We start from the raw sequence: 10,325 nt of genomic DNA, 5'->3' as shown, positions 1-10,325 counted from the left end.
TCAGTTACGCACGAGGAAGGGTTAGCACCCTCGTAACGCCCAAAATTGGTACCAAATTGATTATTTAATGTCTTAGTGTCGTAGGTCAAAAAAAGTTTTAAAATCAACTCAAATGATGAAATTTGAAAAAGGATAATCAATTGTTCAAGTCATGTAAAGAAATCGAGTCCCAATACGTTAAGGTACAATTTCTCATAATCCCCGAACTTTGAATATCACTTTTATTTTATGTGAAAATCTTCATTTTCAAAAAGTAACATGCCACGCCCAATGCGTTAGGACACAACAAGTTAAGCTCCAAAAAATGATTTTTATACTCATGCATTTTGAATAAAGAATATCCTCGGTTATTTAAGATTAACAAAGAAAATCAGAACCCAATACGTTAGGGCTCAATTTCCCTCGAAAATCCCAAACTTCGAATATTACTTTTATTCAAAAAAAAACCTTTGAATCAAGAAAATAACTTTGATGTATGGTTAAAACCAAACTATATTTTCAAAAAGGTATGCTAAAAAAAATTAATGTACAATATGAAACAAATACTTTAATTTAAAATATATGTATATATGTATTTTCAAAATATAAGTATGAGACATAAATAAAATTTGAAAACACGTATAAGCATATATTAAAACAGGTATATATAAGTATACGTATATAAAATAAAAAAAATAAATGAAATATATAAAACAAAACAAAAACCTATTATAATTTCTAAGAAAATATGCATGTATATATATACGCGAACTTTATGAAAATAAGATAAAAATATAAAAATATGCATATGTGTATATATTTACAAAAGAAAAATGTATAAGTATATATATAATATAAAGTATATGAAAGTTAAGGAAATAAAATGAAAATAAGGAAAAACGTATGTATAAATATATGCATGTATTTATGAAGGTTTTAAAAAATATGCACCTATATATTATATGAAAAAAAAATGCGTAGGTGTATGTATTTTAAAAAAAAGTTTCGAAAATGAAAGACACAAAATATAGGCTTTGTACAAAATGTAAATATTTATAAAAAGAAAATTTTGTATTAGAATTGAAAGTATAAAGAAATTATATATATTATAAAATAATATAAGCATATAAAAAATGGGGACGAAAATGCAACAAGCGAATGACATGGAGGGCCTATTTAGCAATAAACCGTCTTCCAAAACGCTGTGCATTGACACGAGCCAAATTGAAACCGAAATAAAACATGCGGCTAAATTTTAAAAGACAAAATGGGTTAAATTGAAACGTAGCACAAGAAGGAGGGCCTAAATGTGAAATTGGACCATTGAAAGGAATAGGCGCAGATCCCACCCCTTCCAAACGGCGCCATTTTTTCTTCACTTATTTAAAACAGGTTTTCTAAAAACCCAATTGCAGCAGTAGAACAAAAGCAGTGATTTCACTGCTAGGGTTTCAAACCCTTTTCCATCGCCGCTCTCGGCCTACGGCCAATCCAAATCTCAGCCCTCCAACTCCGATTCGAAATGAAGCAGGCTTGGATCGTTAACGGCGAGTCCCCACAGGTAAGAAACCCTTCCTTCTATACTGCTATTTTTACAAAAAAAATGAAAAGAACATAAGCATAAAAAAAACAAAAGAATCGCAACCACCTCTTGATTTTAAAAATCCTTTGTATTCTCTGTTCCCCCCCCCCTTTTACACAATATAAATGGCCTTTATATAGCCAAAAATCAGAGAGGAAAATAATAAAAAATCGAATCTATATCTTTTCTGTTATTCCCCCGTATTTTCCTATTATTTTCTTGTTTCGTGGCTGTTTGTTGTTTGTTGCAGGAGCCAACTGGAGGAGAACGTGTGGGGAAGGCGCGCAAAAGGCGGCGACGAACGTGGCTACTGTTGAGGGCAGCGGCTGGTGGTTTTTTTGCTGCTAGGGTTCCTGTTGGAATTTAGTTAGTGGGCTGTTGGGGTTTGGGCCTGAGTGTTATATTTATTTTGGGTTTTAGACTGGGCCTGGGCAAATAATTGGTGTTACAGCTGCCCCTCTTTGCTCGTTATCGTATAACGAGAATGGAGCAAAGACTTAAAAAGACTAATTTTTTGCCTGGCCGAACAGACCTTGGCATTAGTAGCCTCGTTCCTTCCTACTGCATCTTCAGAGGTATAGGAACTGGTGCTTCGATCTACTCCACTGCAATGTCGGGGAGATAGAATTCATACGTTGTAGCTTCTCAAAAGAACAAAATTTGCTATCTTTAATCTGTTCCACTACAACTTCAGGGAGATAAGACTTGTAGCTTCAATTTGTTCTGCATAACTTAAAGATAAATCTGATGCAATCTGCTCTACTGCAACTTCAGAGAGATAAGATATGTGGTTTTAATCCGCTCCACTGCAACTTTAGGGAGATAGGATTATTGGCTTCAATCTGTTCAACCGCAATGTCGGGGAAACCAGATCCGCCGTCATAGCTTCAATCTGTTCCACCGCACCGTCAGGGAAGTAAGATCCACCGTTGTGGCTTCAATCTTTTTAATTGCAATGTCAGGAAAACTAGATCCGCTGTCACAGCTTCAATCTATTCCATTGCACTGCTAAGGAAGTAAGATCCGCCGTTGTGGCTTTAATCTTTTTAATGGCAATATCAGGGAAATCAGGTCCGCCATTGTGGCTTCAATCTGTTCCACTGCACTGCTAAGGAATTAAGATCCGCCATTGTGGCTTCAATCTTTTTAATTGCAATATCAGGAAAATCGGATCCGCCGTCGTAGCTTCAATCTGTTCCACTACTGCTTAGGGAAATAGAATTACTGGCTTCAATGTACTCCACTGTAACCTCAGGGAGGTAAAATCCACCATCTTTGATCTACTCCACTACTGCTTAGGGAGATAAGATCTGTAATCTTCAATCTGCTTCGCTGTCAATGCAGGAAGGCAAGATCTGCTATTTTCACTGATCTGTTCTTTGGAGAACATGACCTGTATAATGAACCTAATTATGCCTAATGATTAGGATGACATGATCAAAATGAATCAAATGCTCCTAACTAGACATGTGTGAATGACATTTGAATGAATGTAGAATGTCATGAAAATGTTATTTTAACGCTTGAGTTATCATTACTCCAAGTTTATTAAGGTCCTATCGCTAAATGTACTATAGCGCCTTTATGGTCGACTGGCGAACCCAATAAGCACTTGACCAGATTGCCCCCCACTGTAAACCTCCAAGTTTGATCCACTGGGATGCAAAATTTGTACCATCTTTTCCCGTTGTAACCCAAGAGTAAAAGATTTGGCCCCTTTCTCAATCCTTCGTTATCACAATTCAAGGATACAGGATGTGAAACTTTTTGGTCTCTTACACCATTCCCAGGGTGTTGTACCAAATGCTCATGCACAAATGAAGAACTTTCTTCTCCAAGAACAACTTCTTCTTATTATTCGGTGATTACTTTAAATGACCTCTTTGAAGCTTTGTCACCAACACGACATCTTGCCATTTTGTTCAATCAATACTTCAGACAAGAAAATTCAAAGGGATAGTCTTAATTTAGACACTTCTTTATCAGATTTCCAACCTGGTGTGTTCTAAATAATAGTCCTGCTTAAGGTTCCTATATTATTCAGAAACTTCTAGAGTAATATGCAAAACTTCCCTTGTGAAAGTTTTAATGGTCCATTAATTATTATTCTAATGCAACACACTTGCAAAGAGAACAAAATGATGGATAAAATTGAATTGTTCTGAGCATAGCTCGAAATGAAATAAATTATCAAAGATAATAAAGATGGATAACAAAGACATTGATTCAGGAATACGTATTTTGGAAATGAATAAAGTGTTCCAAGAATAACAAAAATGGTATACGGATTAGGTGCCCCAGATATCGCCGCTTGAACTCCTCTGTACAAACCTTCTGAAGACCATTCCAAGTTTAACATGTGTTTAGGAGTACTTTGTCGATGCCCCAAGATGTCGCCTACCCTTTCCTGTTGATTCAGGTATAGCAAGACCACTGCATGCCCCCATTCTGATCAGTATTTGAGCTGCTCTGAAAATTTCAAGCGCCATTTTGATCAACATTTGAGCAGCCCTTTTTGGGTTTTCAACTCAAATCCCCTTTGGTCTAAAGCGCCCTTTACGGGTTTTCACCTTAGCCTCTCCATTTTTACCTTTCATTTTTAATTTTCATTTTTTCACATCATTTTTTTTACTCAAACTTCTCTTTACGGGTTTTTACCTTGGTCCTCTCCTTCTTTAAACGGAGTATTTCCTGACTGAATCTGAGTTTACAGGACTTTGCAAGTTTATCATCCACCTCGCTCAAAATCAAAGCTCCTTTGGAAAAAAAAACCTTCTCTATAATCATAAGGTTCCTCCCAATTTGGCATCCATTTCCCTCTAAAATATTTTTTTTATAGAGGGAGGATCTTCAACATTTGGTCACCCTCGTAGAATTCTCTAGGATAAACCTTTTGTTATAGGCTTGCATCATTCATTTCTGGTACATCTGACCATGATGAATAGCATTTAGTCTTTTTCTTCTACGCGATTGGATCCGTTCTGCTTCATCCAACTTGCTTAGCCATACCCGGAGAGAAATAATTTCGCTTTCAATAAAAAAATCGTGATAAATTAAAGAGAGAGGCATTGCTCCAGTAGAGTTTTCACTGCATCATTCATGATATTAATCTTGAACATACTGCAAATTTCTGATATCGTGCTGTTGTTCAGATTACAATGACTGTGCTTAACCCGAGCATATCTAGGTATGACCATGTGAAGACATCATTGAATTCTTGGGGTAGCTCTATAAGGTCCCGCCTCGTCTTTGTGGTCATGTCAATTCCAATCTTCACCAAGCTCACAACTTTTAATGATTCTTTGTGAGGTAGGATCTGTCTATCCTCTTATTCTACCATCCTCAATAAGCCTGGAGATAAGTTACAATCCATGTCATCTTCAAAGTTGTGAGATCCCTCTAAACACGTGTCTCACTCAAAAGGAGATTCTAAGTCTATAGCAGCGTCACTCATGTCATTGATATTTGGGGACCCATAGTGGGTACCGAAGAATATACAAAATAATGTATGAATAATACGAATGAATGAATAAATGGTTTGGCAGGAAAAAATAATCCAAAAGGATGAAAGAATCGTAAAGAATGAAAGATCATATGCTCAAAGATGATCGCAATAATGTATTTTGTTAAAATAATAATGTCCAGGCGTGAGCCTATTTCACAAGAAAGCTCTTATTGCTTCTAGGCTAAAAGCAATAAGTGTGTTCTGAACATTACTCTAACAAACTCTAAATAATATAGGGGTTTCCTCTGCAGTCCCTTTATTTATAACCCCTCCCAGGCGGATATCTGACCAGAACCCTTTTAATTACGTCTGCACATATGGCATCAATGTGAAAATCTCACCACTTCTTCATATATTGCATTCTCCCCATCATCCATCATGATTGGGTAGCGGATTTCTTGCACTAGATGAGTCACCAAACTTGACAATCCCCATGTTGATAAGTCTTTCAACTTGCTTCTTGAAGGCAGTGCAATTCTCAATCGAGTGTCCCGTAATTCCTACATGGTATTCACATTGTGCGTTCGCATCATACCATTTGGGATACGGAGGTTGTAGAGGCTTCACAGGAAAAGGGGAAACAACACGTGCATCAAACAAATTTTGATACAGTTCCCTATACGACACCGGAATTGGCGTGAATTGGAGCCTTTCTGTGTTTTGTCTTGTACCAGCTTCCTGTCTCGATGAACCTTGTCGGTTAGCAGCCACCTTTCTTGACTGGCTCACAATAACTGATTTAGAGTAACCCATGTTGTTCACCTCATCTTCTCTTCTCCTTGAGACTGACCTCTTGTTACTCTCTCCAGCATCGATCTTTCCATTTCTTATGGCATTTTCGATCATCTTACCATTCATGATTATGTCAGGAAAGATTTTTGTGGCACTCCCCAACATATGTGTAATGAATGGTGCCTTCAGTGTGTTAATGAATAGCATGGTCATTTCTTTTTCCAAGAGCGGTGGTTGAACTTGGACTGCGACTTCCCTCCATCTTTGTGCGTACTGCCTAAAGATTTCGCTCGGTTTCTTCTCCATGTTTTGAAGGGTAATTCTATCAGAAGCCATGTCTGTCACATGACTATACTGTTTCATGAATGTTTGTGCCAAGTCCCTCCATAAACCAATTGTGGTACGGCTCAGCTGATTGTACCACTTAGATGCTGCCCCTGCTAGGCTATCTTGGAAACAGTGTATTAATAGATGGTCATTGTTAACGTATCCAGCCATTCGCCTACAGAACATAGTGATATGAGCCTCTGGGCAAGTCGTCCCATTGTACTTTTCGAACTCTGGCATCTTAAACTTATGAGGGAGAACCAAATTCGGAACTAAGCTCAGCTCTTTGGCATCAGTACCTCGATAACTTTCAGCAACCTCCATTGCCTTGAACTTCTCCTCAAGCCACTTGCATCTTTTCTCTAACTGTTTCGGCAACTCCTCCTTCATTTTTTCCTTCTCAGCCACTTCATCAAAATTAGGAATGGCAGAATTAACAGGATTATTTTCGGGATTAGATCCCGATCCAGCTTGAAAGCTCGGAGCACCAGCCCGAAACTGCTACGGCATGATGGTGACAGTAGATTTGCGCGGGTATTCAGCTTGAGTTCGCACATGTGGAGGGGTGAAACCTGGAGGATAGAGAGGCTCATCATCATTTCCCTCATCGACATTTGCCATGGGGCCCTTTCCTTTATCACTCCCCTTAGTTATCAGTTGGTTTAACTTTTCCATTATATCTTCTAGGGATTCTCGCATCTTCTCAGACATCTCTTGTTTCATCTTGTCTAACCGCTCCTGCACCTGTAGCTGAAGTCGGTCATGCATCTCCTTTTGACATTGTTCGAGTTTTTCCAATCTCTGATCCATGTCCTTAATCTTTGCTCGAGTGCCGTAACGGTGCTTGGTTGGTTGGTTGGTTTCCAGGTTAACTGAGCAATGATTTTTATTAATTAGGATCATTTAACGGTGTCTAATGCATATGATGTAATGAAATGCAAATGCATGAAATGAATGCAAAAAGAGACGTTGATTCTGGTTTAATTATTTACTAGAAAACTTCGCTAGAAAACAAATCTCTTTACACAAAGCGGATATATATATACGGCTTCACCCTCGTACTCTAAGCAAAGACATCGACCATTCAGGTATTAAGATGTATCTCGCAAATTTGAGCTTTTTCTTGTTTGATCTAGGTCGTAACTCCTTGTTCATTATCTTCTTTAAGAGGTTGAAACCTTTGATGACTTTTTGAATAATCTTTGGCAATTTGAATCCTCTGGTCATGTAGCAAAGTCATATACTCCTCTTGTTAGGTTTTTCGTGTCATATTTTTTTAGACTATACTCGGACAACCGTATTATCTTCCACCTTATCAAGAAACCCGTTTTCTGTGGTAAGTTCTCTATTTAACAACCAAACATGAATCAACATCTCTTTTCTATAACGAAATGTCATGCAGTCTAAATGATATGCAGTCAAAGTGAAACACAAAAAGTCAGTATCATGCATAAAATCATAATTCAATGTACACAGGAAATTATAAAAGCACCTATTCAGGACCCCTCTAGGGTTTGGTATAGCTCTACCTAGGGTAAGTTCCTAAGGTTTACTATATAAGGGTTATTTTCTAGAGTAAGGGTACCTGAACCATCAGATTCCTCGATCCTCACCCATTATAGGCTCATGTGGATCGAGTTCAGTTCAGGGGGATACATTTCCCTATGGCTGCACGGAGATGAAAATCTCACGAAGACATAGGTACGGATGTATCCTAGAAGCGGTCCACTACCCTGCACGGAGGTGAAAACCTCACGAAGGACTAGTTTCTCGCTCCCGTGTGACACTTTAAAATAAAAAAATTTACTCATTTAGTATTCATATAATAAAAAATAGCATTATAATAAAATTGAATTTAATAGAAGAATTCTAACAATGTTAACAACAAAACTTATATTTTTAAATCTAAAAAATAAACATTTTTCCATGTTTTACATTTAATTTTATTGAAGAAGAAGGAAAGAATTTTACTTTATTACATCTTCAAGTTTATGTTTGTGCTAAATTATTTATTTGATCCCTTTCTTGCTGATGTCTTTTCTCTATTCTAATTCTAATACAAGAATAGTGTAGTTGGATCAATGAAAGAAGAGATTTCTTCTAGTCTTTTATCAAAATCACCTTCCATCAATATAGAAATTTCGAATTTAATAAATGTAAAAAAAAATATTATGTACATAAAATAATTATGATATATTCGAAGTTTCCAATACCTAATTTCACCATTATCACGTGAGGTTAAACTCAATGAAGAGGTTTAATTGGCTCTTAACGCATTTAATTTGTAATTTAAGGGTAAACTTTAGTACTTGTAAATTATTTAGTTACGTTGAATTTGGATGAAAATTTTTATAATTTTGAAATATAAAGATTTTGAGAAGCGTCAATTAAATACTAGCTTGGATTAAAAAAAATTAAGAATAATTTTTAAGGATATCAAGTAGTAATTTTCAACATCATGATTAATGAAGATTTAGTCAAGCAAGACTATTTTTGAATAAATCACAATATGATTTACTTAGAGATTCATGATTGGCTCAAGTTTAATTGGTGAAAATATCTTTTTATTTCATGTCATATCAAGTGCTTAATTGAGTGAAACTTTAATAGTTTGTGTCAATCATACTAGCTCAACTTTATGAGTCTACAACTTTACATATCGAAGAATACTTGTCTATTGTTTTATTTATGAGTTTTAGAGAGCACTAATATGTACAATAGAGGAACTTGTTTTGAGAGCATTTCGGATTTACTGTTTTGATCAATCTGCGACTAAGCTTTTAAAGGGAAAAAACTTTGTGGGAGAGTGAATCTAGGTACTGTTGGGTTTTGTGCAAATATTTGACCAATTCATGTATGAATTATTGGAAATCAACCAAATGAGTAATATGATATCTTTACAAAACAAAATTTTACATGCTCACATATCAAAGGTCTAATAAGTTAGCGATTATCAAGTATATAGACTCTGGTTTTGTTGGAATATGAATGCAAAATTTTGTCATTAGGCTATAAAATTGGGTCAATAAATGGTAGTAATTTATTCTAGTATATCAACAAAAGCACATCAAAGTAAAACCATATACACTTCAAATTTTTGGTGGTTAAAGAAAGACTTCAGAGTGGTTAAGTGTCTATAAAGCATATTGAGACAAACTTCATGATTGAGGGTCTACTTATTAAGGGACTATCATGAAGAGATTTTTTTTATGAGCACACCACTCACATATGTGCAATGTTATTTGAGGATATTCAGTCTTATTGGGATTTTGTAGTTTTAAATGTTTTATATTATAGACACATTCTTGGTTATTTTACTTTACGAGAATTTTAAGGTTAATTTCTAAAAAAAAAGTTTGTTTGGTTTATTCACACTCTAATTTTGGTAATGTGTGATCTCACTAAAGTCTAGGGAGGACCAACGGAAAATAGACATGTTTACATACATTGCTTATATTGTCATGCTACACATCCATACTTGATCTAGGTCGTTTCGTTGTGTTGATATACGTGATCAACAATGAATTTGTTACAACATATGTACTGAAAGTTGCCTTGGTTCTATGTTAATATAATGGACGAAATTGTTAGAGATACCTGTTGGTAATGATAGTAAAGCTTTGAGCTTATAAGGATATTATGACATGAAATTATAAGGTGATAAGTATGTATATATTGGTCTAAGTTGGAATTTGTTGGAAAAATATGGATGTCGCATTTATAATAAGAATAACTATATAAAAGATTAATCTAAATTAAAAGTGATCTAATATAGTTAAGATTTATTATTCTTCAGTTATTAAATAAAATATGGTTCAAACATGTGTATAGATACTCATCTAATTAATTTCCATTTGATTACGAGTTAATTAGAAATTAATGTTAATGTGCAACAATTATGTAATAAGATTATGGTCATCAAATTACATATACATAAATTTTCTAACATTCCATCTTCGGAAAAAAGAAAATTGCCTTCTTTAAAATACTTGCGAGTTAATTTGGAAGATCAAAACCTTAAGCCTATAAGATTTCAATATATCAATAGTTTCTAGTATGCTTTGTCATCTAATTTTTGGCATTGATTATTTAACATGATAGATCCTAACTTATTAAGTTATATATATATAATATTATGATTCTAACAAATAATTATATAGGGGTGAGGCTGCAATATAGTGAATGAATTGAACTTAAATT

The sequence above is a fragment of the Gossypium hirsutum genome, chromosome D10 (assembly GCF_007990345.1).
Source record: "Gossypium hirsutum isolate 1008001.06 chromosome D10, Gossypium_hirsutum_v2.1, whole genome shotgun sequence".
Classification (NCBI taxonomy): domain Eukaryota; kingdom Viridiplantae; phylum Streptophyta; class Magnoliopsida; order Malvales; family Malvaceae; genus Gossypium; species Gossypium hirsutum.
This window is presented reverse-complemented; position numbering follows the sequence as displayed.